This window comes from Cetorhinus maximus, chromosome 5, assembly GCF_964194155.1.
Source record: "Cetorhinus maximus chromosome 5, sCetMax3.hap1.1, whole genome shotgun sequence".
NCBI lineage: Eukaryota > Metazoa > Chordata > Chondrichthyes > Lamniformes > Cetorhinidae > Cetorhinus > Cetorhinus maximus.
The window spans coordinates 149,381,981-149,406,801 of record NC_135883.1 but is presented as its reverse complement, the minus strand read 5'-3'; the positions used below and the strand labels follow the sequence as shown (position 1 = coordinate 149,406,801).

Below are 24,821 nucleotides of genomic sequence, written 5' to 3'. Positions count from 1 at the left end.
TAATTCTACTGCAAACTTTGAACAGCTAACACCCAAGTCTTTGGAACTTGGATACTAACATAGTAAAGTGGCCTGTAATTTGTCTGAAATTGTCAGTGTTTGGCGCCATTACAACTGTGAAACTGACAGAAACTTCTGGTATCTGTTACGAAGTAGACAGGGAAAAACTGTTCCCACTGGTGGAAGTATCAAGAACGAGAGGGCACAGATTTAAGGTAATTGTCAAAAGAAGCAATGGTGACTTGAGGAGAAACATTTTCATGCAGTGAGTGGTGGAGATCTGGAATGCACTGCTGGAGAGTGTGGTGGAGGCAGGTTCAACCGAAGCATTCAAGAGGGAATTGGATTAATATCGAAAAGGGAGAATGTGCAGGGCTATGGGCAGAAAATGGGGGAATAGCATTGCTCATTTGGAGAGCTGGCGCAGACACAATGGGCCGAATGGCCTTCTTCTGTGCTGTAACAATTCTGTGATTGTGTGCACAGCTAAATGTGGAATTCTGAATGTTGTCAGTAATTTCCTGCTCCTTCCCAGGCTGTACTGTTGAAGTTCCCGCAGGTGGAAATCTTTTGAAATCAGTTGCATTGTCATGAGCTTCCACTTTTACCTATTAGTTTCACTATAAAGACTTTGAAAAGTTATGCCTTGTTGAATAAGGCATAACTAGATTTTTAATAAAGTAGTAAGTTCACAATTAATGCTGAACAATTTCTCTGACTTTGAAAAACTAATGTCAGATTTCTCCATTATCATAAAAGGCTCCATGGATTAATAAAGTTTTTTTCACATTTGTGTTATTTTTGCTTCTAACTTAATCCCCGGTGTATATCCTAGTATTTATTTTGCCGTCCATAAAACGTTTAATAAGTGATGGTGCTTTTTACTTCCTGGTTTGCTGTCTGTGAGAATTCTTCATTGTGATTGGCTACTTAACCTGACTGATGATATCATGTTTTGAATCCATTCAGGATTATAGGTATCTCTGGTACATACAACATTCCTCGGACTGCTGTTCTCGCCGTATCCTGAGACCCACACTCAGTGCCATGCACCGCCATATGAACACACTCGACCTCTCCCTCCAGCAGCACCGACTCACCCTATCTCAAAGCTGTCCTTGTCCCCAGTTTTATTTTATTCTTCATCTCATCCGACGCCTTAACAAGAAAAGGTTTCCAGCATCTGCGGTATTTTGCTTTTATTTCAGAGTGCTTACCCTTGTCCTGCTATTATTACATTCTGCTTTCTTACCTTAATGCCATTATCAGCAACTCCTTTAGCCCTTACCACTACCATTAACACCCACTTTGTTCCTTTTGTTCATGACATATCTGTCAATCCCTCACCTAATGCTGGTCTTCTATCCAGCTTCACCTGCTCCACATCCCCTTAAACAGTATAAATTTCATCATATTTTTACTTCTCTTTCGCTCTGAAGAAGAGTCATAACGGACTCGAAACGTGAACTCTGTTTTTCTCTCCACAGATGCTGTTAGACCTGTTAAGTTTTTCCAACATTTTCTGTTTTTGTTTCTGATGACATCACCGTTGCTGGACACCTGAGATCCCTTTGAGCTGAGGCCAGAATGAAAGTAATGGCTGGAAAGGTGAAATCCATGCCACGGGGATCGTTAGATCTTTGTTTTGTGGCAGCTTCCTTCAAGGTCAGCAGCGAGAGCCATCACTTTGCTGCTGATTGCAACATCCGGGCCATTAATCATCCCACAGTTAAGCAATAGAAGGAAAGGAGAACTCTGTCTAAAGTGTCTACTGCTGATTTGTGATTACAACTCTGTGTTCTTGCTTTAAACAGATAATTGTATCAACATCTAAACGCTATTTAGATCCCATGACACTATTTGAAGGAGAGTAGGAGAGTTCTCCAAAATCCTACGCTTTCTATGTACCTCAACCAAAATCACCGGAACAGATCATTTGGTTTCTGAGAACTTACTGGGTGCAAATTGGGTGCCGTGTTTCCTACATTATAATAGTGATTACACTCCAAAAGAACTTTATTGGCTGTAAAGTGCTTTGGGACATCAGGAAGTTGTGAAAGGTGCTTTCTTTTAACTCCAGTTGCCTCTTGAATTATTCAAGAGATTATGTGCTTAAAGCCAGTGCATCGAGGTCACAGCTCTCAGCATTTTGTCTGGACTCTCTTTAATTCAAGGAGACTCACCTCTTGACCCTGCCGAGTCTCTCCACCTCTGACAAGGCTGAACTTACGATGGTAATGGAATGCTTACCACTTGCCCAAGTGAGGGCACCAACAGCATTGAAGAAGCTCAAGAGCACCCAGGAGAGTACAGTTTGCTTAAAAACAAAAAACTGCAGATGCTGGAAATCCAAAACAAAAACAGAATTACCTGGAAAAACTCAGCAGGTCTGGCAGCATCGGCGGAGAAGAAAAGAGTTGACGTTTCGATTGAAGGGACATGAGGACTCAAAACGTCAACTCTTTTCTTCTCCGCCGATGCTGCCAGACCTGCTGAGTTTTTCCAGGTAATTCTGTTTTTGTTTTGAGTACAGTTTGCTTGACTGGTGTCCTGACTGTGTGCTCAGCACCCGCCCCCTACACTACTGCTGGCTGAAGTATGTACAATCTACGGAATGCACAGTAGCAGCTTATCAAGTTTATTTTGACAGCATTTCACTGCTTCGCAATCATCAACACCAGAATGGATAAGAGCAGCAATATCATTGGAATACCATCACTTCCAGTTTCCCCTCCAAGCAGCAAACCATCTTGACTTGGACACATCACCATACATAGAATTGCATGGAATTTACAGTGTAAAAACAAGCCACTTGATCCAACTGACCTGCACCAGTATTTATGCCTCACACAAGCCCTCAACTAGCACCATGAAAACAGATCACTTGGTCATTGCTGTTTGTGGGAACTTGCTGTGCACAAATTGACTGCCACTTTTCATGAGTACTTTCATCATTATTGGGTCAACATCCTGAAATACCCTACAAAAATCGAAATGGGTATAACCATGGGATCACCATTATAGTATCAGCATCAGTTCACCACCACCTTTTCAGGGCAATTATGGATGATATTGCTGAAAAAAGAGACATGTCAAAGCTTTTCAACTTGCACTCAGCAGGACACTGTGCAAGAATACTAACATAGGGGGAAAATAACAATTTTTGTTTTCCCCCTACATTGATATTCTTGCAGAGTACCCTGAAGATTCTGAAGAGTGCAAGACAAAAAGCTTTGACATGTCCCTTTTTTCAGCAATACTCAAGTTCTGTACTGCCAAACAACCATAATTATGGATGGGTTATGAATGCAGCTATGTTAACGTTGTCCACATTCCAAGACCAAATTGGAAAAAATGAAGTCACGCCCTTAATCATTTTGTATTTCTCAGAAGCATTACCAAGGGCAAAGTTATGGAAAACTTCCATTACCTAGTCAAAGTTGCCATCCTTTATGTTTGAATCCAGGCAAAGACTGTGGCAAACTGTGTGACAATGGAGGGCATTACAGCAGAGTCTGAGTCAATGTTTACCTGACATCTAAACTCATACACCTTTCATTAAAAAGATCTGGTTAATATTCAGGAGCAGGAAACCTGGCTGATAGTTTGTCTGCCTAATCCAGAGTCACTGACATACTTTAAATGCATTCTCTGTTCAACCTTTGGGCTTAAACCAATAGCAACGGCTGATCACTCCACCGCCTGCTTCAATACTTCAGTTATTTTGTTTCCACCATGCCCTTGAATGAATCGGCCCTTGTTCTTGTTGCGTGATGGTAAGATTTACGTTTTTGGATATTCAAATCACTACTCGACATTACAAGAGCGTTAAATGTAAGTGTGCTGTGATCACGCTCACCTTGGCATTACCCAGCTCCCACCAAATAGCTTCAGCTTTCTCGGATTAACTCCGTGCTAATTTTCAGACCCAGTCAGTCGCTCCATTTAAGGTTTAACAAAGGCATCGAGGAAAGTGTTGGATTTAATGCTGATGTCAGGCTTTGCATGCTCTTTTCTTTACAAAAAATAAACATTTAGTCCTTCAACATGCTCATGATCAGATGATGCATAAATTATTCCTATATTTACACGAGTCAATAGTCAGTGGAGGATGTATTTAAGCTCATCAACAAAGGGGGAAATTGGGAGAAATGTTATCCAGAGTATCCTTAGGACATGAAATTTCTCAGCAGAAACAGTGGGGCAAGCTGAACCCATAAAGCCTTTTAAAAGGGAAGTGAATAAGTAAATGTCTGAAAGAGAAATGAAGGGAAGGGAAAAGGGAATAATTGGGTAGACTTGGCAGACATATGATGGGTTGAATGGCCTCCTTCTATACCACAAAGTTCAATGCTGGATTTTGTGTGGCTTTATGGACCACTTACCCTGGCTAAAAAGTCAGTGGGAGGGAAGGGAACCCGCCCAAGGTCCCAGTGGCTGCCCCACAGCAATTCGCAGGCAGTCCCATCTTAAAGGGCTACCAGCCAATCCGATTGGCCGGCAGCTCTGTAAGTCAGCTTTGTAGGGTGGAATTCACTGCTCCCATGGGCTGTGGGAAATTTGGCAGGCAGGGGCACTTAATTTGGCGGGAGGCAAAAATTCTGTTTCCTGATGTCGGGATAAACTGTTGGAATTTTGTTCTCCTGGCTTTCAAGGTGGGTTGAAGGCGGGTCGAGCATCCCGACGAGCAATGTCGGGAACCCTATTTGCAGGCACTAGCACCTCATGCATGCTCATTAAAAGGCCACCTTGCCAGAATTAAATACCCTGTCAGCGGGTCATTGGAACGTTCTGTTTTATGACTGTAAATAAGCGGCATGCACCTGGTGAGCTTCACTTCACCCACGACTTGGAGGTCAGTAGATGTTGCTTTCACCTTTCTGTTAACCATTCACACTTTCATTTTGGGTGCTGGTAGCCCAAGCTGCGCCAAGGCTGGGCATGGGAGGCACGACCAGCGGATAGGGGTGGGACGGAGACAGGACTAGAGGGGGAAAAGATCAGAGGGGAAGGGTGGCATGGAGGCATGACTGGTGGGGGTGGAAGGACCAGAGGGGAAGGGGGGAGTTTGGAAAGTTCTAGAAGCACTCCCAAATTGTATTCAAACCACCTTGGAGACTTGAAGGTAATGACACAGTTTGAAAAAGCTATCAAAAAAACAATATGGAAAGGGTCTCTGAGTGGTTGGGAGGAGTTAATGACTCATCTTTTGGGCAGAGTGAAGAGGCACCCTATTAATTATTTGCTTAAACCATGGACAATCGGGCTCAGCTGGGTACTGTCCTCGAGGTCCAAATGCCCATTGAAGGACCATTGCTCCATGGCTAATGGGGCTCCTTCATGTGAGAATCCATTGAGATTCGGAGCTGTCATTGAGTATCTGTGATTGGTCATCTCCTCCTGTATGTGTTTCCTGAGAGAGACATGGAGGAGCGCGATGTCTCCTCAGGTGAGGAGGCCGTTGAAGGGGATGAAGCTGACAAGGACCAAGATATCGATTAGCCACACGAAGAGGCCACACCAGGGGTATGACATGGCAGATATGCCCATGACAATGACAGCTACCAGATTCCAGGAGGAGTAAGGTGTCAACACATTTTTATAATTGGTTTTCTTGCTTGCTGACTGGAAGGCCCCAGCACCTTTTTGCTCACGGAGATTATTTTTCTCCAAAGTTCCATATTTACTGAGGGCTGAATTAAACATCAGTACTCACCATTGGCCCTGATGTTGATTTGGTCATTTGCTAAACAATGGTTAAATACATAGCCCTAGGGATAAATGGCCACTGTAGAGCCTGAACAGCATTCCCTTCTCCCACGTCCTTAGGCAACTTTAACTAGAACAATGATTTCACTCATGCCCTCACTAAGTCGGCGTGCATGGCAGTTATAAGCAGTTGGATGTCATATTTCACCAGGGATGCACTCCTGTCATCTGCTCCCAAAGTAGACAGATCATTCTTTCAGGCGTAACCAGATGGATGGGTCAACAGGGAGCAGCAGCATAAGAGGACCATATGTCCCCTCGATATTGCTCCTCAACGCAGACTGATGAGGCAAGATCGTGCACCGATCGCCACTCACACATCATCAACCCACGACCCGTGGCATTTTATCATGCTCAGAAGCTTCAAGGTTTCTTTGTAGTCTTCTCACCGAGAATGCCTCACCTGGACTATGGGTTGTCGAGGTGCAACCACTTGAAACCCTGCAATCGTTGAAACCTTTAAAAGCCTCTTTCCTGGATGGCCTTAGAATTAGTGCAAGACCATGAGCTGTCATTTTGGGCACGCCAGCCAAAGTGGAAATGTTTCCTGCATGGAAGCTGCTGAGGCCTGATAGAACTGGTTATGCATCACATTGGCAGCAACAGAGCCCTTGATATGGTCCAGCACACTGGCCCATTCTAGACTCTCTCCCCTAATTCAGTAAAAGCCCTGTCATGGAATGAGTTCCAAATCAATCTGAGCGCTCTGCCTTTATCTGAGGTCTGGTGACAGTTTTGATAAGGAGATTAGCAGGGCAAACAACTCCTCATCGGAGGTCTGACAAAGGCTTCAGCCAGATGCACAGACACACCTCTTAAATCCTACACTCAAATCCCTCATGCAGTCAAGGCCAACATGCCCCTGATCTCCTTACCTGCTTTGCTCAGCTGCATGATCGCTGAAATTGACAAATCACCAAGGTAGGACATTCACAAATGAACGTGCCCCACATCATCTTCCAGACAGTTATGGTAGCCTCTGGATTTCAAATGTTATGAAGACAGTGTCCAACTACAGTCTCTCACCTCTGAAACTGCACTCAGAATGAACCTTGGCACACACGTAGCTGATTTAAGCCCCCACAAGTAATCGTGTCATCCACATACAACTGAGATCAGTGCATCAGCAGCGGGAGATTCTATGAGCTCGATGAACACACCTCCTAAGGCCACAACATGGTGAGTTGTGAGAAATGGCTGACATGAAGAGTGGCCGGGCAGCACACTAACAACTGAGGGCCAGTGTTTAATCTTGCACCTGTGGGTTTATAGACTAATTACTCTGGCAATAACATGGGAGAACTGAATCAAAGAAGGTCCTGAACGGACTCTGGTGGGGGCCAACATGCTGGAGCCTTAACTAACTGTGGGACATTGAAGCAACTATTCACCAGGTGGAATCCATGAGACTTGTAACTGGTTATCTCCAATGAGTGTATACCGATGCCACCTGCATTCCTTTAATGCTGCTTAATTATTATTGCTCCGCTGTCTTGGTGCAGCCCCAGCATCCGCAGCTGAGGTGGAGGCAGCCTGCTGACTGCTATGCCCTGCTATCCGAGGTAGCTTTGTGCCCTCTGGTGGCTCGAGGCCTAGAGGGCCCTGGCCTGCTAAGAGTATCCTGCTCAGGTGCAGGTGCACCCTCTTCAGCCTGGCCTGCTGGAGGCTACGGGGTCACTTGTAGAGGGAAGGCAGAGCACCCTTGGAGTACCCTGAGACGATGCCCCCAGGGCGCCTGGCTGGCGCTCCTCCAGCCTGTGGAGGACTCCTTGAGGAGAAGGGGTAGCTGGAGGGAGGTTAAGGTGCCCTGTCTCCCTCTTGTCTGGCCACTGCTCCACTGCACCCTAGCTAGAGCAATGGAGTGCAGGTCTGAGCACATATTCGGCAGCCACTGTGCGTTCTGCTGGACCTGGGTCTCCAAGGCTGCCGCCACCCTTTCCATGGAGGCAGCCACACACGTCAAAGCCACAGCAGCAGACAGAATGTAGACGGACTCCTCCAGCCCTCGGTCCGGTCTGCGGACAGCCTCTGACACCTGTGCCTGATGTTCGCCTGCCTGTCTCTATATCACCATCGGGTCTCTTACAGCCAAGCCCAGAGGCTCACCATCTGATTCGGGCCCAGCTGGGGCCTGGTCTCCAGCGGTGCTCTGAGTGTCTGAGACCTTGGCTGTCACTGCCCCCACCAGCTGTGGACCCGTGTCTGTGATGTGATCACCAGATTGTGAGCCTGAGCCTGCTCTCGAACTAGCACCCACCGAGATGCTTGTACCTGCGCTGGTGGAGGGTGTGGGCGAAAGCAATGACTGTTCTTCCTCTGAGGAATCTGAGGTTTCCTCCTCAGAGGTGGGTTGGGGGCTAGGGCTGCGGCATATCCTTCTCGATGTCCTCCCCCATTTCCTGCGAGGATCCGGAATAGAGAAAAAGAAAAGGTTTAGTGATTGACTAAGCAGGCTCATAAATTAAAGATCACTCACAGTCAACGCAAGCATATTGCAGCTTCAAAGCCACTGGTGGGGGGAGCATAAAATCCAGCCCATGCATGTGTGTACTGCACTACAGTATCAGCGTTATATACCGGAGGACAGCCTTTGTTAATGAAACATGTTGCTTATCATAAATTAGAAACAAAAATCTTTTCCTTATATTTTTGACCTATATTCCTGAAGGTCCCCACACATGTTGGGGTGTGGCACAATTCTGGGAGATTTTAACCCTCAAAATGTTCTGGGGAGGGAGTGGGTGGAATATTTGCCCGTGCTCGCTGCGGGGGTGGGAGGAGACGGTGGCCATTTTGATAGCCTAGGCCTTATTACTGCTGCTGACAAGCTAGATGTCCTGAATGGGTGCCCCGCGCGCTACAGCTCGCTGGCTCCGAGTTGGTACAATATTGGCTGGCCTGGACATCGAACAGGCAGATCGGGGATCAGGCGTCAGATGTTGGGGCGGGACAGAAACGGAAGGTGCTGGGGAGGGGAACCTGGGCCAGCACTGGACCACAGTTACGGAGCCTGGAGCAACATTTATGCTCCGCATGGCCTGTGAAGAAATAATCCTGTGCTTCCCTTTTTCTGCTTGGCCGCCCCGGGCGACTGGGTGGAATATACATGTTCCTTCCAGGTCATCCCTCATATGTACACCATCGGACCCCGATCTGCATGCAGTAATGAGGTTCCAATGCAGGGGTCTAGTACACCCAACTGCCGGCCCCAGGGAAAATGGTGGGAGGCTTCAAAGGGCCTACACAGGTTAATTTTTATTTTTGCCATTGCTCGGCATGCATACGCTGGGCCAGTGTGTATGGGAAAACCAGGCCCACTGTGTTCACAATTCCCCGTCCACTCAGTTGAATTTGCTGTACACCAAAAAAGTGAATAAATAAATAAATTCATCCTTCCTTGGGTGATGCCTTCGCCGCAGGCTCAACTCAACTTGAAACCGGGAGTCTACCAGAGTCACATTCAGTTCGGTTTCCCAATTTCATGGGTAGGATTTTACATCCGGCAGGATATTACGGTCCTGCCGAACTGAATGGAGATGTAAATAGCTCGCTGCATCTGCCGGGAGGTGGGGGGCGGTGGGGAGGGACACACTGTGGTGGGGCTGTAAAATCCTGGCCCATGTACCTTGTTAAAAAGAGAAAAAAACGGTGTGATTTTGTTAAGCTTCTTGTCTATTATTTCCCTTTGGAATATGAAAACCTGCCAATCTGTTGCCTCAAAAGCCTGTAAATGTTGAAACTTTCAAGCCTGAGATTAATAGGTTTTCGTTGGGCATTAGGCATCTGAAAGACTAAACTGCTGCTGCCAAGACTGATGAAGAATCTTTGGCCTTTCCTTTGTTGCCTTTTACAATTTTTAGTTTAACCTCATTAAAAATATTAAAATATTCTGTGTTTTATTTTTGTAAACGCACTTAAAGGAAATGTGATTCATTGCTGTATTCTTTACGTAATTTTATTCTTTCTCTAATCCCTTCTCCCCTGCCACCCACAGCCTCAGAAGCCTGGTGTGTATTTTCTGTAAGGGATATAAAAACAGGAGTAGGCCATTCAGCCCCTCAAGCTTGTCGCCGTTCATGACTAACCTGTATTTGCCCTCCATTTACCCACCATAGCTCTATGTCACTTGGTATATACCCTGACCCAACAAAAACTTTGAAGGTTTCAGCATTTACAGGCTTTTGAGGTAACAGATTGGCAGGTTTTCATATTCCAAAGGAAAATAAAAGAAAACAAGCTGAACAAAATCAAACTGTTTTTTTCTCTAAGTCTCAATCAGTGAGTGGGCAACAAGTTGGCAGATGGAGTATGATGTGGGGAAGTGTGAAGTTATTCACTTTGGTCATAAGAATAGAAAAGCAGAAGATTTTTTTAAAAAGTGAGAAACCTGTAAATGTTGATGTTCAAAGAGACTTGGGTGTGCTTATACAAGAAAGTTAGCATGTGGGTGCGAGCGGGAATTAGGAAGTCAAATGGCATGTTGGTCTTCATTACAAGGGGATTGGAGTACAAGAATAAAGAAGTGTTGCTGTGATTGTATAGGGTTTCAGTGAGACCACATCTGGAATACTGTGTGCAGTTTTGGTCTCCACTTTTAAGAAAGGATATACTTGCACTGGAGGCAGTATGATTAAGGTGCACTAAATTGGTCCCAGGGCTGTCCTATGATGAGAGGCTGAGTAAATTAGCCTTATATTCTCTGGAGGTTAGAAGAATGAGAGGTGATCTCATGAAACCTCCAAAATTCTGAAGGGAGTTGATAGGGTAAATGCTGAGAGATTGTTTCCATTGATCGGGGAGTCTAAAACACAGGCACAGTCTCAGGATAAGGGGCCAATCATTTAGGACTGAGATGAGGAGAAATTACTTCTCCCAAAGGGTTGTGAATCTTTGGAATTCTCTACCCTGGGGGTCGTGGATACTCCTTCGGTGAATATATCTAAGGTTGGATTAGACAGATTTTTAGTCTTGCAGGAAATAAAACGATATGGAGAGCAGGCAGGAAAATGGAGTTGAAGCCCAAGATCAGCCATGATCGTATTGAATGGTGGAGCAGGCTCGATGGGCTGTGTAGTCTACTCCTGTCCCTATTTCTTATGTTCTTATGTTCTTGTATCAACATTCTGGGGTTACCATTGACCAGAAACTGAATTGGACCAGCCATGTAAATAGTGCGGCTACAAAAGCAGGTCAGAGGCTCGGAATCCTATGGTGAGTAACTCGTCTCCTGACTCCCTAAAACCTGTCCACCATATATGGCACAAGTCAGGAGTGTGATGGAATACTTTTCATTTGCCTGGATGAGTGCAGCTCCCACAACACTCAAGAAACTTGACACCATCCAGGACAAAACAGCCCACTTGTTTGGCACCCCATCCACCACCTTCAACATTCACTCTCTCCACCACTGACACACAGTAGCAGCAATGTATACCATCTACAAGATGCACTGCAACAACTCACGAAGGTTCCATCAACAGCACCTACCAAACACATGACCTCTACCTAGAAGGGCAAGGGCAGCAGATAAATGGGAATACAACCACCTGGAAGTCCCCCTCCAAGTCACTCACCACCCTGACTCGGAAATATATCACCGTTCCTTCACTGTCGCTGGGTCAAAACCCTGGAACTCCCTCCCCCACAGCACTGTGGGTGTACCTACAGCACATGGACTGCAGTGGTTCAAGGCAGCAGCTCACCACCACCTTCTCAAGGGCAATAAATGTTGGCCTAGCAAGTGATGCCCACACCCTGTGCAAGAATAAATAAACCTGTCATTGCCTGTCATTTCACCCTGGAGCCAAAAACATCCCAAATAGATTGGCTTTAAAAGGATATTTGGGTAGAAATTGATGTACAGTGTTCCTGCTTTAGGTGTATGACAGATGCAAAGCCTACCAATTTGGCAGTGAAATGGTCTGTGTCCAATCTGTGCAAATGTTGCAGTTGCTGCTAAGTTTATGGGGTTCATTTTTTAGGTACACCTATCACAGGTGTTAAACTCCCTGCGCTGGATTTCCATTCAGGGAGTGGGAACCCGACATGGGGCAACCCCACACGGTGTGTTATAGGCACACCCACCACTATTTTGAAATGGGGAACCAATTAAAGGCCATGGATCAGGGTCCAACAGGGATGGCGACCAATGTGAGGTCATCCCATGCTCTCAGATCAGCAGCTTTAAAAACATTTTTAAAATGTATTAACGGGATGTGGGCACTGCTGGCTAGGCCAGCATTTATTGCTCATCCCTAATTGCCCTTGAATGCCCCTTCCAGGGGCTGGCCAGCAGCCAGAGCTGTGGCCCAGTGGCCATTATGGGTGTGGAGGAGTTCCCTCACGTGAATAATGCCAGCTCCCTCCACTGTCCCACTTCCCACTCTAATGTGGTCCAGGTCAATGTGGGCTGCCTGCGTTGCTGAATGGCAACCTCAGCTGGCACAGGAACGGAACCATAATGGGCTCCTTAATAACACTAAGTTGCAGATTATGGGCTGTCCACCTCTTGCTGGCAGGCAGCCAATCCGACCCTGACCTGCTCTCTCCGTAAATGGTTTGGGGTTGGGGTGATTGCAGGGGACCACATGATGTTCACTGACACCAAACGGTGGGCTCACAAGCCTCTGATTCAGACCCCAACCTTGACTGAAAATTTGGCCCCTCGTCAAAATTCAACAGCCCCTGTGTCTGCGAATTGAAGGTAAGTTATTAAAATATAAATATAAAAAAAATCTTTCTTTGGAGCCAGAAAAATATTGCTTCCCCCCGCCTCCCCCACCCAATCCACTTTCCCCCCCACACGGAACTTGCCGCTGTCTCCAAAATGGGTCCAAAGTTGACTATTCTTGTGGGGCAACCTGCCTGTGGTAGTATGACCGGTTTTGGCAGCTCATCTCTAAATATATAGCTGAGCTCTGAGAGCTAATTCGTACTCACCTTCAGAGACTTTTGTTTCAGATGTGCTCTCATTGTGCCAAATCTGAGCCCAGGGATGGGCACAGACTCATTTTTACTCTTCTCATTATGACAGCCACGGCCACAATAACTGAACAAGTACCTATTCCATTTTTATTACGTGTCATTTTTGTCAGTGTTTTGAGGATTAGAATCCACAATTCTGTACAATTTTTGTGAAAGCCATGGATCCAATCATTTAATAGGTAATATTTTAATTTTCACCGGGTGATATGAGCAATTTGCAGCATAACAAGCAGAAGCCATAGACAACTTTGTTTATGTGTTTATGTTTCCAAAGCTGTTCATCATTGGATTTTCCAGATCTCGGGTGGAATTGAAAGCTCCCCCCTCGCCACCCCCTCCCCCACCAACAGTGAGTTTGGAGGCAGGGCATTTAATCAGGCAGGAGATGGCAAGGTGGAGGGGACCTTGCTAACTTCCCGCCTCCTCCTGATTAAATCCGGGGCAGGCAGGATGGTGGGCAGCCTTCCCACCCAGGCATTAATTGAGGACCTTAAATGGGCAATTAATGCTCAGTTAAGGGCCTCAGGCTGCCTCCGTTGGTATCCAACAAGCAGCAGGTGGGGAGTCACCAAGCGGGGAGCCCAAAAAGCAAACCCTTTTTGGGTTGCTTGCAAGCTTCTAGGGGAGTCCCTCATTCAGAGGCACTCAGTGCCTGATCAGGGGACCCAGCATTGCGGGGGGTTGGGGGAGGGGTTAGGGGGAGGGCGGTGGTGTCTGCAGCGAGCCACCCCCCACCCTATCTTTTGGTGCTTTACCCCCTCCCAGCGACTCCCTCCCATGACCTACAATCCGCCCTCACTCACCTGTGGCTTGAGTCCCTCATTGACCCTGGGCCTCTGGTGGATGCACTACCAGCAACAGCCACTGCTCCTGGTGGCACTGGCAGGCAATCGAGTGCTCCTGGCCTCCAATTGGCCGGCAACTCTTGGGGGCGGAGTCCTAAATCCTGGGGAAGGCCTGACACTGGCCACTTAAGGCACCTAATTTCAGGGGCCTTCCTCAACAGAGGCAATGCGGGGCTCCGACTGGTTCTCTACCTGGTAGGCAAGACCCCCATTGCCAATGTTAAATTCTGCCCCTCATGTCTGGGTCTGATGTAGACTAATTGATAAAGATTGATTGCTATGATTGGTTCACAACTACATTATTATTGTATCATGGGACAATCAGGATGGTAGAAGGTCAATTCATTCCTTTTGTCGTTTAAAATTTCCTTTGTGAGCGTTGCTGGCAAGTCCAGATTTATTGCCCATTGCTATTTGCTCCGATAAGGGGATGATGAGCTTTCCCCATGAGTTAAGTTGATTGTATACCTAGGATGTTTTGTCGGCCCCTTCAGGGGTCATTATGGATCAGCCTCGTCATTGCACACCAGAGTCAGCCTGGGTAAGGGTGGGGGGGGGTTCCCGGGTTCCCTTCCCTGAAGTGAACCAGTTGGTTTCTTTGGGTGGAATTTTCCAGTCCGGCCAGTGGCCTATTTCATGGCAGGCGGATGTGGAAAATTCGGATTGAGGCTCAAAGCCTGAATTCCGCTGGTGGGAAAACAAGTCGGAATTTTCTGCTCATGGCGGGTCAGCTTTCCCGTTGATCTGTGCCGGGAACGCCACTTGCATGCATTAGCATGTCGTGAATACTCATTAAATACTCAAGTGGCCGGAATCACGTTCTCCCTTCCAAATATCTGCCAGGCAGCATGATAGACGAGATACTGGTGATGTTAAAGTGTCCGTGAGGCATTCAATGCTGATAGCTTCCCACGCTAATATTGTGAGAGCTCCCTGAGGAGTGTAACCCTTTGAGTGCGTGATGCTATTACGAGAGTGAGTTTGGAGTGAGCTGAAGGTTTTTTCTTACCTTGACGGTGCGGATGAGATCATTCACCCTCTTCATGCACCGCAGGGCATTTTGCTGGCGGTTGCCAGCAGCACAGACCTTCTTTGTGACCGCCTCCCAGGCTGGCGAGGTGAGGTTTGCGCTCCTCCTGGAACCATCCCTCGGGTAAAGGACATCCTGGTGTTGGCGGGCGCCTCTCGTTAAAGCCTCCAGGGAGCCATGGCTAAACCTTTAGGGCTACACTCTTCTGTGCCCCGGAGGGCCATCTCAGGGTGGGTGGAAAACACAGCTGGGTGGCAGAGAGCGAATGTGTGTGTTCGGGTGGCGTTTAAACATGGCGTTAAACCTTTGACCCCATTAGGTGGACGAATCAGTGCCCGCCGCACCATGTGATTCGGAGAGCTGCTGGTCGATGCATAATTAATGAGCTTCCAAGCATAAAATTGGGCACAATATCCCAGCCCACTGCACAGTAGGAAACGCGCCACTTATCGCACCCGCCATCGCACTTTGTATCCAGAGCGGAAAATTCTGCCTTTTGCTTCTACCCCAACCCTTTCCCTATAATTCAAAGTTTGCTAACTTCAAATCCCATGCATACGTCCCTTTAATGTTTCATGCACGATGTGGTGTGAACAGATGTTTAGATTTGCTTCCCCAGCCACCCCTATTTTCAAAGGGGCTCAGGCTGTGATTAACTTGCCAAAAGCTATTTCTGGAGGCTGTCATTTTTTTTTAATATTCATTAAAATCTGTAATTGATCCAGTCAGAAAGAAAATGGATATAATTAAATTAGCACATGGAGACTCTTTTATTCTTAAATTAAATGAGCACATGGAGACTCTTTTACTCTTAAATGTCTGCAACAAGTGATTTGAATTTGAGAGACGTATCCTTCAGATGCGGCGGGGGGGGAGGGTTCAAAGTTAGGTGGCCCCTCCTCATACCCGTTGCTGCTCAGGAAGTTTATGAAAGGAAGGGACAATGTCTTCGGCAATATGCTCAGTGTGGCTTCAAGCGCCTCACACAAAGTAACAAAGGCGGGCTGAAGTCAGACAGAGCTGAAGATGACAGAGCTTTGTTTTATATTGCTTTTATTCCGCCCTATTCCAATGTCTGTTCAGTTCAATGTCCCCTGTGCTTATAGCGTCAGCTGCGACTCAGTCAGTAGCGCCCTCGCCTCTGATCAGACAGTCGTAGGTTTAGGCCTACTCTAGACGCATAAGCACAAAATCCAGGCACACACTGCAATGCAGCACTGGAGAGTGTGGCCTTCTTTCTGAAGCAATGTGATACTGAGGCCTCAACTGCCCTCTCAAGCGATTGCAAAAGATCAATGAGTGTTAAAGCTCCAAAGCATATTTGGTAAAGAACTTATTTCTGATTTTGCTATTTCCTGCTGAGTTCCTTACCTTAGGCCTCTTGCCACTGGCCTGAAATTGTGCATATGGTAGAAAGCCCTTTTAATATTTTACAAATTGTATCAATTCTCCCATTACTGTTTTCAACTCATCTCATTGCTGTTTGTCACTGTGCTTTATATCATGCTGTGAAAGGCTTTGAGACATTGGGAAGCAATAAGACTCTGCATAAATGCCAGTATTTATTCCAGAAATGGGTGGATTAAAACATTACCCCTTCAAATTTCGGACTTGGGCTCAATGGGATGCAAATCTTTCTCTGCTGGTTCTCAGACTTGGACTGGATAAATTCTGGAGGGGTGGTGAGGTCGGGGAGGGGAAGGGTGGTAATATTTGTAGGACTATGGAGAAAAAGCTGGGGAGTGGGACTAATTTGATAGCTTTTTTTAAAAGAGTCGACACGGTCACAATGGGCAGAATGGCCTCGTTCTGTCCCTTGTGATGCTAAGACCCTCTGCAAAGTGAGTTTGGGCACATTCAGCACAGCTGCGAATGGGCACAAGTTCAAAGCATGGCATCATTCATAAGTTAACACAAATTGGCAATCATACCCAGAGAGGCCAGTAAAGTAATATGCAAAGTTATGCTGCTGCAGAGTAGTGCGCAGTGCTGCAGCTGAGTTTAAGGCACTCTGCCATGACAGTGGCAGCCCTCGCCACACCTCAGCTGGGAGGTAGCTCACTCAGCTCAGAGCTGGGTGCATCAAAAATGGAAAGTGTTTTACTCCCCCAATGCTGACATTGCTCAACTTGATGAGCACAGCAATTCACCTAAATAGAAATCTTGGGCTGAATCTTACCTATGTTGGGCCGTCTGGGTGGGAGTGGACAGGTGCAGAGCCGATCGCTGCCCGCGAATGGCTGTGCGCCGCCTTTTTACGCGGGCGGGCCAATGAAGGCCCGTCCAGCGTAATACGCATTCCATAGTGTTCAGCACTACCTGTGTGGGTGGGGGAGGAGGGATAGTTGGGGCCTGCGCTCTTTTGTGTATACGCACAGAGCTGCCTCAGGGAGATTGAATAGACCATAAAAGTTTTTAAAAATTCAAGTAAAAAATTATATAAACATGTCTCCTCATGTGACAGTGTCACATGAGCTGGGACATGTTTGCCAAGTTCACCAAACTTATTTATTAATTTTATAAAACCTTCAGGAAATCTCATCTCACCCGTGGATGAGGTTTTCCTGGAAAACATGTAGGCCGCTTGGGCTCTTTGCCTGCCCGCCAACCTTAAGGTTGTTAATGACACAAATGTCACTTAGTCTGTTGAAGGGTCATGAGGACTCGAAACGTCAACTGTGTTCTTCTCCACCGATGCTGCCAGACCTGCTGAGTTTTTCCAGGTATTTCTGTTTTTGTTTTTGTTTACTTTCTTAATGGCCTTAATAGGCCTTTGACAGTCTGGCGGGCATGCAGCCACCTCGGGCACGTGCCCGCCGAACATAATATCGAAATGACGCGCGATGACATTGGCATGCATGCCCGACATCATCTCGTGTCATTTTACGTGTCGGTGTGTCAGGCCCGCCCCCGCACGCCGATGGCAATATTCTGGCCCTTGTTGCGTTTGACCTCATTGTTATGACTTTGGGGAATGTTAAGTGTGAATTTCATAACCAGGGCCTGAATTTTCAGCTTGGCGGGCAGGCGCGATTGGCGGGCCCGGGATCGGCCGGGAAATGGACCTGTGATCGACCCCTGACCGCGATTTCACGCTGGCTGGCCAATTAACAGCCAGCCGGCGTGAAACGTATGCTGAAAAGCTCAGCGTTGCCGGGGTCGGGGCGGGAAGAGGGTGGGCGATGATGCAAATGCGAACATGGGCCAGCGGTGACTGAAAGCTCCCTGACGGCAGAGATGAAAGTTCCAAAAACTGAGAAAAGTGACCATGCATCATAATCAGTCACCTGAAAATTTAGCTTTTGAAATTGCTGCCCACAGAAATTTACTTATAGTTTATTTCATCAGAGAAATCTCATTCCGCCCGTGGATGAGGTCTGTTGAAAAATGCAAAGGCTGCCTGGCTGATTCACCCCTCTTCCAAATGTAAGGTTGGACGGGCTACATAAGATGACAGACAATTGCGCTGTTCTCAGGCTGAATTGCCCTCTTAATTGTCAGCGGGTGTGCTTCCGACTTTTGCGGGTGTCTGCCGACTGAAATATCGCGCGAGCGCAGGATGACGCCAGGGCGCTCGCCCCAACGTCGTCTCGCGTGATTTCATGCCCGATCGGGTCGGGCACTTGCTGGCCTGATCAGCGTAAAATTCAGCCCCTGACATGTGCTTTTAAGGCTCGGTGTTTATGTAAAATTTGGAACCTGAGACGAGTGAGTCAACTGGACAAACACGGATTTAATCAAATCAAGATTAAAATATAAATCTTAGGTAAGTACTTGATATATAAAAAAAACGATAAACATCTGTGTTCTCAAGTGTCATGTCAAACATTAATAACCCAGGGTTCAACCAGACTTCATCTACCTTGGAGACTTGGATCAAGTCATGTTTGACACATTATTCTTGTTACTCAGTGTCTCAGCGGCTGTGTTGCCATTAGCTTATTTTTGAGAAATTATTGCACAACATTCAGCCCCCAGGTTTCCAGGAGGATCTTGATATCTACTTGCACATTCAAAACAATGTTTACAGCCATCTGTATGAAAGTTAAGCTGTTGTACTTTCCTGGAAAAGATGGTCAAAAGTGTGGAAGGAAATGAACAGAAGCTGGCCTATTATTCAGCATCTCTATTAGAACTGAATATCAGGCGTATTGTATAAGGGTCACAAATCTCTTTAGTGCCCTGTGCCCATGACTAAAGTCATTAGGGTGCATCAGAGCCAAACCCAATCCCAATCCCATCCTCACTCACTAAACCCTTTCTGTCCACAAGAGGCAGCCAGAAGTGTGAGCCTTGATAGCTTCCTCCCTCTGTTTAATGCACCCTGTAGAATTCTTGGTAAATGCATTTCCCAGTGTAGTGTTGAACCGTACAGAGCAGGAAGGCCCTTAGTGTTGAATTAGCTGATTTCAGCTTTTGTGACTGCAGCTGGGGGTGTTACCATTGGCCATAATCCCCCCATGAAACAGAGGGAGGAAGCTATCAAGGCTCACACTTCCGGCTGCCTCTTGTGGTCAGAAAGGGTTTAGTGAGTGAGGATGGGATTGGGATTGGGTTTGGCTCTGATGCCCTCTGAAGGTGCGCCATCAATGGAGCCAAGTTCTCACGCGCATGGAGGGAGTCAGCACTGTCAGATGCGGGGCGGGGGTGCGGGGGTGCGGTGGTTAATGGCAGAAAATTGAGAAGAAAAGAACATCTAATGTTCCTGCAGATTCTTTTGGTTTTCTTTCTGGAGCTGCTTTACATGGTATGAATGTGCCAGAATCCACACATATGCTGAATATCTTTCAACTCCGTTTAATGGTCGATGGATGCCCTTGCGAATGAAAAGTTGTCTCAAGTGGTGGTCCACAGGGCTTAGTGTTGGGACCCTTGCTGTTTGTGTTATTTATTAATGATTTGGATGTGAATGTGGGGGGCACGATTGGGAAATTTGCAGATGACACCAAGATTGGCTGAGTAGTGGATAGTGTAGAGGATAGCCATAATCTCCAAAATGATATAGATGGGTTGGTGGAGTGGGTGGTAAAGTGGCAGATGGATTTTAACATAGAGAAATGTGAGATCATACATTTAGGGGGGTCAAACAGTTACAGGGATTACAAAATAAATGAGAATATACTAAGAGAGGTAGATGAAGTGAGAGATCTTGGCATACAAGTATACAGGTCCCTGAAGGCAGCAGTTCAAGTAGACAAGGTTGTAAAGAAGGCATGTGGAATGCTCTCCTTCATTGGCAGAGGTATAGAATATAAAAGTAAGGATATAATGTTGGAATTGTATAAAAGACTGGTGAGGCCACATGAGTATTGTGTGCAGTTCTGGTCACCACATTACAGGAAGGACGTAATAGCTCTGGAGAGAGTGCAGAGGAGGTGTACAAGAATGTTGCCAGGGTTAGAAAAGTGTAGCTACGAGGAGAGATTGGATAGGTTGGGGTTATTTTCCTTAGAACAAAGAAGACTGAGAGGTGACTTGATTGAGGTGTACAAAATTATGAGGGGAATAGATAGAGTGGACAGGATAAAATTGTTTTCCTTGGTGGAGAATTCTAGAACCAGGAGACATAGATTCAAGATAAGTGGCAGAAGGTGTAGGGAGGACATGAGGAAGAACTTTTTTACTCAGAGGGTAGTGGGTGTCTGGAATTCGCTGCCCAAGTTGGTAGTAGAGGCAGAAACTTTAAACTCTTTTAAAAAGTACCTGAATCTGCACCCTAAGTGCTGTAAGCTGCAGGGCTATGGGCCGGGTGCAGGAAGGTGGGATTAGAAAGGGCACCTGGGTGTCCTCAGGCTGGCATGGGCAAGATGGGCTGAATGGCCTCCTTCAGTGCTGTAACCTTTCTATGGTTCTATGGATCTAACTGTGAAGTGGAAGGTCTTCTGAGTGGATTTCAAGTGATTGAAGCAACTCACAGTCACTATTTTACATTTCCCTTTTGATTAATTGGTAAATCCAGTTACTTATGGAATGAGGGTCACATAGCCAGTGCCAGTCACTCAGCTGGTATCCAATAAGAGTGCAGTTTGGCACTCATTATTATAGAAAATACCACTTTTAATTGGTCTAGGTGCTGAGCACACTTTTTATTCCCACACTTGGAGAGGGAGATGATTTCCAAATGGTTGTGAGTTGTGTAGATGTTACTGTGCATGGTTAAACACAGGGTTGTCAGAGCATGTTATGCTTTGCGTCAGTGACTGGTTGAGGCATGGCAGTGACTCCAGCTGTTGTTCAAGCTCCAAAACTGGAGCTCGAGCTGCTCCAGCTGATGGCCCACCCTGCATATTGGTTATCCAAGGAATGAGATGTGTCCTGGAATTAAGACATGGCAAAGGATGTGCATTTGGGAGGACTGAGGTGCTTTGTCATATCTCCATTAATCAGAATGCCACCGCGTCATCGCAGTCAGCTGTCCTTCAGTTTGAGGATGGCTTCTACCCAGGGTCCCGAGTTTCGGCCGTGGGACTTCGGGTGACTGAACAGGCCAATTCTTGACCCACAGATCCTTGGGAACATGGGACAGAATGCCCCACAGGGTAATGGAATCGGAGGGCATGATGTGCTTCCTTTCCTTTCCTTCCCTGCTGCCTTTCTGCCTCATCATTAAGACGTTGTGACTCAAAGCGTGGTGCAGCTTGATGGACAAGTTGTCGCCATTTTGAACGATTGGTAGCAAGCTCCTCCCAGTCATTAATGTCAATCCTGCCGCATTTCAGAGAGAGCTTCAAAAGTGTCTTTGAGGGGAGGGCTACTACCTAAATTTACTTGAAATAAACTTGTCCCTGATCTGGACAAATATATATATTTAATTAACTAAAGTTGATGTATTTAATCAATTTAGATTTTTTTCATTCTTTAAACTTATTGTTTGATCTAGTTTAAGTTACAGGTAGGTTAAATTGAATGTTTACCTGTAAGCTTATCCCCTCCGTGTATTCTAATGTCACTTTGCAATTCTTCTTCTCTCATGCCGTTCACCTCTGCTGCTCTGCTGCAATTCAGTTTAAATCTTGAGACCAGTGCTCTGGTGCTCCTTGCTGCCTCGATTCTCTGCTCCAAGAGTCAGCCAGATGAGGTAGGGTCATGGCCTTGCTTGCCCACAGGACACGAGTGAACCAGTTGGGTTATTTTGCTTTTATGGTGTTTTTATTTCAGGCTTTAGTGCTCTTGCTCTATAGGCAAACACAACAGCCAATTTATGTGCACAAGCTTGCAAACAGTTAAAGGAATGCCGGAATAATCTGTATTTGGCTGAGGGAGGAATGCTAGCCAGGACAATTAGACTGCAGCAGTTCAAGAAGGCAGCTCACCACCGCCTTCTCAAGGGCAACTAGGGATGGGCAATAAATGCTGGCTCAGCCTGCGAAGCCCACACCCCGTGAATGAATAAAAAAAAACTGAAGTTAATGCTTCATCCATAAGATAGCACCCCTGACAATGCAGCATTTCCTCAATACAGCACTGAAGGCTGTATGCTTATGTCCAGAATGGGAAGCCCAGGTTGAAGCCAATTGCTAGCTATCACCGAGGTGAAAATGTTCCCAACTAGGCCAAGATGAAACTATAAAAGAAGTAAAAAAATAATATCCCAGCATATCTTCTAGCGTGTGAAACTGAAGCTGGAACAACTGAGGCCATAACCTCCAAGTTGATTTTCCTCTCTGCTCATAATTTCTTACCTTCAAATCCAGGTGCTCCCACCTTGCCTGACCTTCTGACTCAGACCGGGTGAGATCTGTGCAGTGCAGCGCGCTCCGAGGGCCTACCATTGAGGGCTGTAGAGTTGAAGATAAGTAAACCAGGCCCCCTTAATTACAGCAAGAGCTTCCGTAAACTGAGTAAGTTTAAAGGTGCAGGACAGGGTGAAGGTGAGTGGGTAGGATCAGGGGTTTGGGGGGGTTGGGGGGGGCGCTGTGGTCAACGAGAGGGGGTCATTGGGGAGGGTATGTCAGTTGGGAGGGAGGGTGGTCAGTTGGAGGGTTATCAGATGGGGGCGCCAGTCAGGGGAGCGGGGGTCAGTCAGTGTCAGACAGGGGGATGGCAGTTGGACGGGGGTGTCAGACGGGGGGAGGGGTTCAGTCACGGGGGTGTCAGTCAGGTGGGAGGGGGGCAGTCGGAGTGGGTGTCAATCTTGGGGGGGGGCAGGTGTTAGACAGGACGGGTGTCAGTCGGCGTAGGGGTCAGTCATGAGGAGCGGGGGTCAGTTGGGGCAGGTGTCAGTCGAGGGAAGGGGGTCAGTCAGGGTGGGTGTCATTTGGGGTGTGGGTATGGGGGTCAGTTAGAGTGGGTGTTAGTTAGAGGGCAGATGGTCAGACAGGGCGGGTGTCAGGGGAAGGGGGGGCAGTCAGAGCGGGTGTCATTTGAGGGGAGAGGTGGTCAGTTGAGGCGGGTGTCAGTTAGGTGGGGGAGGGGGTCATTTGTGGGGGCGTATCAGTTGGTTGGAGGGGGGGGTGTTGTCAGTCGGGAGTTCTCATGCGGGTTGTCGGGGTGTCCCATTGGAGCCGGGAGGTAGTTGGCGGGTAGTCGGAGGTCCCATGTGGGGTCGGGGGGTGTAGTAGGTGGGTGAGGGGTAGTTGGGGTGGCCTGTGGGGGTGTGAGGTGTCGGAGACTTCAGTACAATAGTAACCCTGTAGCTAGAAGTTTTAATTCTTTTGTTTCTGGGCAAGTGTTGTTCTAACACAGTCGGAGGCATCCGAAGTTTGTGATCTCAATCGCATTTTTGGATGGTTCCCAGCGCAGGACAATTGCCCAAGGGGAGTTTGAACTTCCCGGGCAATTGCCGTGAAAACCTTATCTGGGAACATCCGGGGTGGTTCCCCAGTGCATGTTTGGGGTACCCCTCCCAGATATACTACTACACTACCCTAGAGCTCTGAAGTTATGGGCCAGTGTTGTTGGTAAGGCAAAATGCAATTACATTTGTGTAATACACAGTACTGAAGGAGCTCCACAGCTTAAAGTGCCAACCGGGTCTGTAACTAATTACCATAATGTAATTATATTATCAGAGTTGTGAGTGCCAACATTACCAGCGAGTAGAGCCATACTGCTCAAATTCATTATAACCCCATTCTTTCTGGAGCTCCACATTCTGTTGTATACCAACTTTTTGCTTTTGGACAGGGACACTGAGCGCTCCATTAGCAACTCCTCTGATAATGAGGACGCCTATATCAGTTCCATGACTCAATACCACATGTAGGCTTGGACGGTGAGTGGCGGGCAATATTGGTGCCAGGTAAAGGATAGTCTAATTACCCCAGCTTGACCTTTACTGCGGAGGTGGGGGTGGGGGTGGTGGGTGATTAAGAGTTAGTGCCCTCTGAAGAACATGAGTAAAATAGTTGGGCATTTATGGTCAGTTCTTTTCTGGTGCCAGCCCACAAATGATCACATTTATTGAATTTGGCTTCATACCTTGGCACTCAGTGGAACTTGAACTCGTGACCTCTAGCCAGCTCCACAGCCTATGCGATGGATACCTGTGGATTTTTTCAGCTTAAGTCGATTTCTCAGTCGATGTACACCGGAGATGGGTTTCATGTTTGTTCAAACACCTGGCTGATCAAAATACAGAGGCCTTGTTAAAAAAAAAAACTGCGTGAGAAGAATATACGTTATAAAAATAAACAGTCAGAGATGATCAAATCCTCCCATGGTATACTCTGGTTCCTGCGCTGATAGGGGCCATGGAAATGTCATTGACGGAATGCGACTGGTCAGGTTGAAAAATTCAGATTGTAATGATTGACATCTAGGAATTTAATTTGATTATCTTTGAGAGTCAGTGAAACATTTCAGAACTTTATCTTAGGAGTTTTGCTTGTGTTCATTCAGTACCCTCAAGGGATTAACTGCATCAGGGAGTGTCTGCAACAGTGTTAGGCGAATGTGACTTAGAGGTGGAGTAGATTTAAAGGGTCATTACCTTCATGAAAATGAGTGCGGCAAAAAATTTGTTAAGGGCACCCTAAGGAGGGGAGAAGAAGAAAGAAGGCATGCATCTGTACAGGTTCTTAACTATGTCTCTTATCAACGTCAAAAGGTGTCAGCCATGTCACAGTGCGAGCACACTTCCTTTCAGCCAGACAGTTGGGGTTTAAGCCCCACTCTGGAGAATGAGCATATAATGTAGGGTGGTATTGCAGGGTGGCACAGCACTATTGGAGATGCCACCCTTTGGTTGAAAC

General features: G+C 46.8%; 1 long non-coding RNA gene across 1 annotated transcript; it reads left to right on the top strand.

Annotated features, from left to right (window-relative positions):
• Nucleotides 1-982: 982 nt before the first annotated feature.
• LOC144680373 (uncharacterized) lies at nt 983-1,932 on the top strand. Its single transcript, XR_013576553.1, has 2 exons — nt 983-1,188; nt 1,488-1,932. It is a non-coding gene; the product is annotated as an uncharacterized LOC144680373 (long non-coding RNA).
• The last annotated feature ends 22,889 nt before the right edge of the window (nt 1,933-24,821 follow it).